A 10,992-nucleotide genomic window follows, 5' to 3' on the forward strand; every position below is an offset into this window, starting at 1 on the left:
AAATCTTGTCACTTGTTTGACATACTATGTACCCCGTCTTATCCGGTTCTCGCCGGAGAGGTAATCTCAGTATATCCGGACAAGCTGGAGAGTCTGCTACTCTATATCCAGTTTTGCCGGAGAAAATTTTCTATTTCCCATAAATAGTATCTTTTCAAGATTTTAAAAGTGTCTCTTTTATTAGGGCTTTTATCCAGACTCAAGGAAGTTTGTATTTCCATACATATCTTTATTCTGGACTAAGTAATATCCATAAACAAGAATAAATAGCAATTAAGTGCTATTACCTGCTAATCGTCATTCTTATGGCATACCAAATTACATTATACTTATATAAGTAATTTTATCTTGAAGCTTACATTAAGGCAAAATTCTTAAGTTCAAGTCTAGATATCATCCAGAGTGCTACCAGATAATATTAAGTTCCTAATTTTCCATTTAAACTTAGGTATTATTACAACACCTAATTGTTTAAACAAGTGGCTTAGCTTATACTAAGGCATCTTTTCTTATGTTCAAGTCTAAATGCTATAAGATGTGCTATCAGTTAATAGCAATCTCCTAACTCTTTTATTTAAGCTTAAGTATTATTATCACAACACTTACAGGCTTAAAGCAGTGGCTCTGATACCACCTTCTGTCACGACCCGCGACCCCATCCTGGCCGGAATCGGAAGCCGCGAGCAGTCAAGTGGTACCGGTGATTATTTTGAAAAACATTGCAGCGGAAATTTCATCAGGACCGTGAGTTAGGAAAAAATATCAGAGTTTAGAAACACCGGATTTTATTTAAATAGATGGAATAAATTCCATGTTTTACAAAGGTAGCTTTTAATAAGACGATATTTCTTAATTTGATTTAATTAATAAAATAAGCCACTTCTTGATGCCTTCAGTGCCGGATCCAATTCTTACTCCAATATACTGTAATTACCTGAAACGCGTTTTAAAAAGGTTTTGTCAGCGGGAAATACTGAGTGAATCATTCAGTTTACTAAAACGACTCATTTGTTATAATTTACAGTATTAAGAGAGATTACAATGTTTCTGATATCAAACCAACTACCCACAGTATTTGTCACTCGACTCGTTTCGGTGACTGTGGTCATATCCCCATTGGCTGCCCCAATGGTTACGGGTATCACTAATTAGGTTCGCTCACCTAAAGTGATAAAACAATAGTAATGTGCACAATACCCCACATACCGGCTGTAATTTGGTGATTACATAAACTTAATCACTGTAATTATAACTCTAAAAATAATTTGGAGTATTTGTAAAACAGTTGATAAAAAAAGAATGACTCACATTATAAGCATGCAGATTCACACAGGCAAAGTCTACATATAAGCCTTGATATATTGCAGATTTATACAGGCAGAGCTTAGTCTATTGATTAGCCTTGTAATCTAGTGCACACGAACTAGGTAAATAACTAATACAGCATTTACGATAACTCACGAGATTAAAACACTCACAACGAATGACAAAGTGTAATCACTTAAACATCCATCGGATTCACAACGAATGACAGAGTCTACCCCGAGTTTGGGCGGCACTCAAACATCCTGTCGGAATCACGACTAATGACAAAGGATAACACTTAAACATCCGGTCGGATAGTTTCAATCGATCGGACATTGAATCATAGCAGCGATCAAGTTAATACCCGGTATCATAGCAGCGCCTCGCTATTGTGAGTGTATTTTATGAATTAAAGGAGTCAGATGTCGTTTTTGAGAATTTTGATTGGCACTTCTGAACTGCTCGACCCCCTCTCTATTTATAGCTGAAGTTTGACCCCCTCGTGTGACGCGAGGGGTCCCATAGGGGCGCCGCGTGACGCGACGGGCCACGTTTCGTCATAGGGTTGCCACGTTTCTGGGTAGGCTTGCTGAGTCGATGGAAATCATAATTTCAATTTTGACAGCAATTCATATGGATAATCATCGAGTAGGGAACACCCCCCTCTGAGTTTTAGGGGCCCTGATCCTGATTTGGATTGTTCTGAAAATTTTAGGAGTGGTGTAGGATTACTTGGGTGTCTCAATTAAGGTTTCCTATGGGGCAAATAAAATAATCGATATGACTTTTGATGAGAGTTGTTTACAAAATAGAATAATAAATAATAGTTTTGGGTAAACCACAAAAAGGAAATAAAATTGTGAGAAAAGAGAATGGACCCGCTTTGTAACTTTAGGGTTCAACTAGGAAATTTCCTGGTATAAATTTTGGGTATAATTTCTGAGCTATTAAAAATATATATTGCACTCGTGGTAAGTATAGTACCCCTAATTCAACCTTGTCCCAATGTCCCGAGACCAAATCCCAACAACTTAGTCGGACAGAGCCCTGACATAAGTTATGAGGCTCAGATCAATCGGAAAGGGTAGCGGTGATCGGGAGTTACAATACTTAAAACAGGGTAGAGTTTTATTATTATTATTAATGAAAATAAAAATAAAAATAGAAGTTTTGAAAGGGTAGTTTGGCGATACAGGGAATAAGGAAAAAGAATGCAAGATATGAAGTTTGGTAGGCTATTTATATCAAAGGCTTTATGCCTTGTCATTATTTTTATTTAGATATGAAAGACACGTATCATATCTATCTATTCTAATTGTTCTTTCAAAATTACACATACCTACTTTATGCAAATATTTTATTATTTATATTTAGTTCTTATCTGATTATATGTACTCACAAATTCAAAATGTAAAGTTTATTTATTATTTTATTTTTTCCATACGTATACATTTGAATTTAACTTTCAAAGTTCTTGTTTTATTATTTTTTTTATATATTATATATTATAGTTAATTTAACTGCTTCACTTATTTGGTGCTTATAACTTCTAAAATATGGCGTTCTAGAAAATAATAAATATGTTATTAGAACGAGAATATTTTTGTCTATATTTGGGTCTAAGTTTCATTAAAATTAGAGTGGGTTCAAAATACAATGTATTTTATAATTTAATTATTAAACGGTTCCCTGGGCCTGTCTAGTTACTTCATATTTCTAACAGTCGACTTACCGTAATATACTTGTCTAATAATATAAGTTTTTCATATACTTTTATTTTATTAGAAAGATCAACCATATACAGGCAAATTAATTTAGAATAATATTTCAACCAACTATATAAAATAGTGTTTAAAACTACTTGGGTTGAATATTTATTTATAAAAATAGACTAGTTACTAGTGGTTAATAAATTTAACCAAACCTATAATTCTTATATAAAAATAGGAATGTTACAACTGAGCATAAAGACCTAATATCTCAGAATATGGGACCTTTCAAACAGGATTTCAGGGGTTACCTATATATCCTGGAGGTGTTCCCCACATAAACGCATGTGAAATTTATGTTTATATCCCAAACTGATCTACTAATTTTGCAAAAACCTACCAGCACATCTTTAGCGAGACTGCTTAATTGCATTATAAACATTACAAATCTTTAGCGTACTGTGTCCGTCTAGCTGATGTACTATCATTTCCCCTATTCGCACCAAAACTCATTTTTAAGTTTTATCATGTTTTTGTCTTTTTCAAATTTTCTGATGTTTTTGGATTTTCTAAAAATTCTTACTCCCCCTAAAATTCAAATACATCTAATGAAAATTGAAAACAAACTGTACAGAACATGACAACTGATATCGAATCGCTTCAATTCTCCATCCGCATGGCGTAAACTGTCACACCCCCAAATTCCACCTGCGGGTAACACCCGCTTCGAGGGCGCGACTGACCAGGATCCAGCCACCAATTATACTGACCAATTAAATTGATAACAAAAAGTAATACTTACTAACCGTAAGATTAGCAAATATCAAGTTCAGAGTTTAAGGTTTCAAGTTCAAACAGTAATGAGTAGCGGAAGCATAAATAGACAGTTTTAAACAATGTTCATAAGGTAAGTCATGATCAATGCCCAACACACGGGCAGACGACCACTACACATCCCAAGCAGCTGCTCCAGTCACTGGCCACCTGCAAAGCATGCAGTAAGGGGTCAACAATAATGCTGAGTGAGTTCACTAGTTGTCCAGTTTTAATTACCAAAAACTTGTTTCACCAGTTAATTTATCCGCTTATACATGCCATGGGGAGCTTCCCCAAAAGTTAGCGACTAAACTGTTTTTCCAATACCGAACACTAGGTAACCGTTTGCGTTTCCGCAGGATGCCCCGATGTCAATGTTCTATCATCATTGACGGATGCCTGAGTACATTAGTTCACGACCGATCCCATACCATGGCACGGTGTGAGGTTGGTAAAACCTAAATAGCGCTATCAACTAATAACCCGTTCGCCTGGCCCCGGCGACTAATCGGTATTATGTAGTAGGGACTTGAGTGATAGAGTTGCGTTTAGTGCCGTTTGGTTGCATTCCGTATAAATAGTAATTAACTAAAAGGTTTCCCAACACAAGGGAAGGTAAAGTAAGTTTGTTCCCAGTAACTAGGGAAGGAATGTAAATGGTATCCCCTTTACAAGGGGATAGGGTTGTTTTAGTCTCGTGTCCCAAACCACCGGGACGCATGCTTTTAAGTTGTGAACTCACCTTGGGTTGCTCGGTAGATTATTTTACCCGGTCAAGTAAGTTGGTCACCACGTCCTAGCATGGTTACCAAGTATGGGTCAAGTTGGGTACAAATAAACATATAGCGAACACGTATGGCAACACATACAGCAAACACGTATAACATGCGTAACAATAAACAGTTGGGTTATTGGGCCAGTCCTAAACATACAATCAGCAGCAACAACACGTAGTCCAGTCAACAGTAAGCCCAACAGTCAAAGCCCAATAACACCAAAATAGCCCAGTCGAGATAAGGGTGGTTACGACTCGCAACCGAGGTTACGACTCGCAACCGAGGTCTCGGTTCATCACGTTTTGGTTACGAGTCGCAACCAGAGGTTACGACTCGCAACTAGCGGTTCCGACTTAGCAGCAGTGGTTACGACTCGCAACCGGATTCGACTCGTGTTGATTGCGACTCGCAACTGGGAGGTCTCGACAAAGCTTGATGTGGTCTCGAGTAGTAACCAAAGGTTGCGACTCGCAACCGTGATTACGTGCACTGAGGATCTTCTAGAACCTGAGCAGATGTACTATCCACTAACATTGCATTTTCATGAAATATTGTACTAACCAATGAAATTGCATAAACATGTTTTGTTGTCTAACCTTTGTCTAAAACAGATCAAACTCACCAATTTTGAATATTCAAGCAACCTTCAAACTGTTCATCTTTAATCATAAATTGTTCATCATGTTTAGACTTTTATATCCAACCCGAAACATGCATACCCAGCCCTTCATTCGCAATCTTGGAAGTATTTTTGTTGCTAAGTATCATCATTAATCCAAAACATCCGAAACATGTTAATCACTCAGCTAGATCACACAATATTCACCCTTCTATTTTTAGCATGTTACAAACAAGAACATTCAAACACATAGTCATCACAATTTCGGCTAAAGCTTTTATAATGTGCATAAAACTTAATCAAGCACTAACCAATAACAATGCTATCTAACATACCACTAATAATCAACCGAGAACCATATTAACCAACAAAACACTAACCGGTTGATGTTGAGGGTGTGAAGATCCGATGAACCGACTTTCGGGTGGTGATCTTGAGCTCGATCCGGGGGTCTTGGTGTCTCCGGTTGGTTCCGAGTAGGAAGAGGAGATGAAAGGAGGTTGATGATCTTAGGGTTTTAGGGTTTAGTGAGAGGAGATGAGGGTGAAAAATGGAAAAAGGGTGTGAGGGTTGGGTTATATAGGATCTCGAGTTGGGGCTAGGGGGTTCCGGGTTGGGTTCTCGGTCACAAGGCCCTAACCGGCCCAACACTTGCTGTTCACTCGAGACCGAGCTTGTCTCGAGTCGGGTTGAGGTTTCGGCTCTAATATATAACACGCACATATATATCTATATACACATATACATAAATACACATAACATGTAACACAATAGTTCAAATTTTCATTTTAATAGATTACGTACACACATGCTACATCGAAAGGTTATCCGGGAAAATCCGAAGTGTCACATTATCCCCAAGTTTTAAGAACTTTCGTCCCGAAAGTTAAGGCAACCACTGTCAAGCTAGCGTAAGTGAAAGCGTTTCAACGGGGTGTCACATCATCCCCCCGTTAGTTTGGAATTTCGTCCCGAAATTCGGCTGTAGCTTCAGGTCTGGGGTTTTCGTTTGGGAACAACTGGGGATACTTGTGCTTCATCTGGTCTTCCCGCTCCCAGGTATACTCTGGGCCGCGTCGCGAGTTCCAACGGACTCGTACAAGAGGTATCTGGCTACGTTTGAGGGTTTTGATCTCTCGATCAGTGATTTCAATCGGTTCCTCAGTAAAGTGTAGCTGTTCGTCAATAGTTAGTTCCTTGAAAGGAATTACGAGCGTTTCATCTGATAGACACTTCTTCAGATTGGATACGTGGAAAACGTTGTGTACCGCACTCAGTTCTTCAGGCAGGTTCAATCTATAAGCAACCATACCGATTTTCTCGGTAATTTCGAATGGTCCGATGTATCGCGGATTAAGCTTGCCCCGTTTACCAAAGCGAACCACACCCTTCCAGGGTGAGACTTTAAGTAGAACCCGGTCACCGACCTGGAATTCCAATGGTTTCCTACGCTTGTCAGCGTAGCTCTTCTGACGGTCACGAGCTGCCGCCATGCGTTGTCTGATCTGGGCAATCTTTTCCGTTGTATCTACCACCATCTCTGGGCCCGTGATTTGACTATCACCGATTTCTGCCCAGCAGAGAGGTGACCGGCATTTACGACCGTACAATGCCTCAAAAGGTGCTGCCTGAATACTAGTGTGGTAGCTGTTGTTGTATGAGAACTCTACTAACGGTAGATGCTTCTCCCAGTTCTTGCCAAAATCGATCACACACGCTCTAAGCATGTCCTCTAGGGTTTGGATGGTGCGTTCAGACTGTCCATCCGTTTGCGGGTGATAGGCGGTGCTCATGTCCAAACGTGAGCCAAAGGATTTGTGCATAGCTTGCCACAATTCCGAAGTAAAACGAGCGTCTCGGTCGGAAATAATTGAGGTTGGCACCCCGTGCCTCGAAACTACTTCCTTTAAGTAAATCTCCGTCAAGGTAGAAAACTTGTCTGTTTCCTTAATGGCCAGAAAGTGTGCGGACTTGGTCAATCGATCTACTATTACCCAAATAGTGCCATTTCCGCGTTGAGACCTAGGTAGCCCTGTAACAAAATCCATGGAAATTTGCTCCCATTTCCATTTCGGGATCTCTGGTTGTTGGAGTAGACCTGCTGGCTTCTGGTATTCTGTCTTGACTCTTGCGCAAGTCAAACATTTGCTGACGTATGTTGCTACGTGGGCCTTCATGCCAGGCCACCAATATGTAGTCTTCAAGTCGTGGTACATCTTGTCCGAACCAGGATGTACTGAGTAGCGGGACTTGTGGGCTTCATCCATCACGAGTTCACGTAAATCTCCATAGAGTGGAACCCAAATGCGCCCTGTTACATAGTAAGCGCCATCTTCCTTCTGTTCTAGTCGCTGGCTCGATCCTCGCAGAGCCTCAGCCTTGATGTTTTCCGGCTTCAGTGCTTCAACTTGAGCATTTCGGATCTGGGTAGGGAGGTTAGACTGGATGGTAAGTTGCAATGCTCGCACGTGCTTTGGTATAGTGTCCTTTCGGCTGAGGGCGTCTGCCACGACATTGGCCTTGCCCGGATGATACTTGATGGCGCATTCATAGTCATTCAAGAGTTCGACCCATCGACGCTGTCGCATGTTCAATTCCTTTTGCCTAAAGATATGCTCGAGACTCCTGTGATCGGTGTAAATAGTGCACTTGGTACCGTACAGGTAATGTCTCCATATCTTAAGAGCAAAAACCACTGCTCCCAGTTCCAAGTCATGCGTTGCGTAGTTCCTTTCGTGTGTCTTGAGTTGTCGTGAGGCGTAGGCAATAACTTTCTCGCGTTGCATTAACACGCAACCGAGCCCATGAATAGACGCATCGCAGTAAACCACAAAGTCGCCAGTGCTATCAGGCAATGAGAGAATAGGAGCGCTACAGAGGTTATCCTTAAGCCTCTGAAAAGCAGATTCCTGTGCTTCATTCCACTTGTAGGCGACGCCTTTCTGAGTGAGTATAGTGAGGGGTTGCGCAATCTTTGAGAATCCCTGAATGAATCTGCGGTAGTAGCCTGCCAAACCCAAGAATTGGCGAACTTCAGTGGGAGTCTTAGGCGTAGGCCAGTTCTTTATTGATTCGATCTTAGCTGGGTCGACATGAATTCCGTTCTTATTAACTACATGGCCGAGGAAATGGACCTCTCTAAACCAGAAGTCACATTTCGAGAATTTGGCGTACAATTGCTCCTTGCGTAAGAGCTCGAGGATGAGGCGTAGGTGTTGTTCATGCTCTTCTTGACTTTTCGAATAAATCAGGATGTCGTCGATAAACACAATCACGAATCTGTCGAGGTAAGGCTTACATACGCGGTTCATAAGATCCATGAACACTGCCGGCGCGTTGGTCATTCCGAAAGGCATAACGAGAAATTCATAGTGACCATAACGGGTCCTAAATGCAGTCTTGGAAATATCTTCGTCACGTACTCTCAACTGATGATAACCTGACCGTAGGTCAATCTTAGAATAGTAGCTCGATCCTTGCAGCTGATCGAATAGGTCGTCGATGCGCGGGAGAGGGTAACGATTCTTGATGGTAACCTTGTTCAACTCACGATAGTCGATGCACATTCGGAATGTGCCATCCTTCTTCTTGACAAAGAGTACTGGGGCTCCCCAGGGTGATGAACTAGGACGGATAAATCCTTTATCCAATAGTTCCTGTAGTTGCGTAGAGAGTTCCTTCAGTTCTGCAGGGGCTAAACGGTACGGTGCACGAGCTATGGGTGCTGCTCCGGGAGCTAGCTCGATTTGGAATTCGACCTGGCGGTGGGGAGGGAGTCCAGGTAGTTCCTCAGGAAATACCTCGGGATAGTCTCGTACTACAGGAAAATCTTCAATCCTCTTTTCCTTATCATGGGTGTCGGTGACGAGAGCGAGGATAGCGGTGTGCCCTTTCTGTAAACACTTCTGGGCTTTCAGGAGCGAGATAATGCCTGTGACTTCTCCACTTTTGTTGCCTTGGACGATGAGGGGTTGGCCAGAACGACGAGGTATACGAACTGCTTTCTCTTGACAGAGGATCTCAGCGCGATGTTTGGATAACCAATCCATACCAATGACGACATCGAAGCTTCCAAGTTTAACGGGGAAAAGATTGATACTAAACGTGTGGCCAGATAATTCTAGTGTGCAGTCGTGGATCATGTGCGTGGCCTCGATGTTCTTACCATTAGCTATCTCGACGATGTGCTTAGAACTTAATAATGCAGGCGAGTGCTTAAGTTTCTTACTAGTGCGAAGGGATACATAACTGGCATCGGCACCGGAATCAAATAACACAGAAACATAACGATCATCAAGTAGGAACTTACCCGCCACGACGTTGGGGTCGTTCCTTGCTTCTCCAGCTCCAATCACAAAAGCTCTTCCCCTTGCACCATTTCCAGCATTGTTGTTTTGCTCATTGTTCCCAGCTCCCTGATTGTTGTTGCGATTCTGATTCAGCTCAGGGCAATCCTTTCGCATGTGCCCTGTTGCCCCACATTTAAAACATGCCCGGTTGTTTCCCTGCTGCTGTTGCTGTTGGGGTTGTTGCTGATTCTGCCTTGCTGGGAACTGACTCCTACAATCCTTGGCTTCGTGCCCCATCTTGTGGCATCACTGACACTGGCCCTTGTTACATGCCCCATTGTGGTGCCTGTTACACTTGTTGCACTTAGGGTAGCTTCCCCGGTAGCCACCCTGTTGCTGCGTGCCCTTGTTGTTGTCAGTTTTCCTTTGCTGAGCTGGGGCCTGAGTAGAGTTAGCATCTTTGCCCTGATTTCCATCCCACTTTCGTTTACCATCACTAGAACTTCCTTCCGCAGCACTGATCCTTTTGGGCAACCTGCCCTCTTCCACAGCCTGGTTAGTGAGTTTGTGGGCAAGACGAACCACGGGCTGTATGGCAGTGAGGTTGGCCGAGGTTACATGGCTCCTGATTTCTGGGACTAAGCCTTTGATGTACAATTCGATCCTTCGGTACATGGGTCGGGACATGTTTGGGCAAAGAGCAGCATAGTCGTTGGACAGCTTGGTGTAGGTCTCAATCTCTGACCCAACCATCTTGAGTTCATAGTACTCGTCCTCGAGTTTGTGGATGTCATCCCTGTGACAGTACTCTTCCTTGATCATATCCTTGAAATCTTCCCATGCAGTAGCGTTAGCAGTCTCCAAACCAAGCATTTGAATTTGCGCCTTCCACCATGAAAGTGCGCTTCCCTCAAGAGTACCAGTAGCAAACTTCACCCAATTAGCAGGGGGACACTCGCAGACAGCGAAGACAGCTTCGACCTTCTCGATCCAGTGTAGAAGACCTATGGCACCCTCAGTGCCACTGAATGGAAGAGGCTTGCAATCCATGAAGGTCTTGAAGGTACAAACACGTGGTTGCACAGGCGCAGGCTGACCTGTTGCGAGGAGTGATGCGAAATAGGTTTAGAGGCGAAAAGACGATGTGGCGGTAGGATCTAAACATCCTAAAACAACGAGCTTACCTATAGGGTGAGCTGCGAAAGCTGCAGCCACTGTGTTGAGCAGGTTAGTGAACTGAGCCTGAGTCATGTTGACGTTTCCTCGTCCGCGTCCACTCATTGTCTTCATAACCAGAAAACATAGTATGAGTGTGGTGTCATAACATAGCGAGAATAAGATAGAAGAGGGGAGGCGTATCTATCTAATCCGGCAAACTAGTACGTATAATAAAGCAGAAAGCATAAGACAAATAAGCAAGTAAATATGGGTCCGAGCTATGAGGTCAGATAAGTCGAGCCTTGCACTTGGAGTGTAGT

This window comes from Helianthus annuus, chromosome 5 (assembly GCF_002127325.2).
Source record: "Helianthus annuus cultivar XRQ/B chromosome 5, HanXRQr2.0-SUNRISE, whole genome shotgun sequence".
Taxonomy (NCBI): Eukaryota; Viridiplantae; Streptophyta; class Magnoliopsida; order Asterales; family Asteraceae; genus Helianthus; species Helianthus annuus.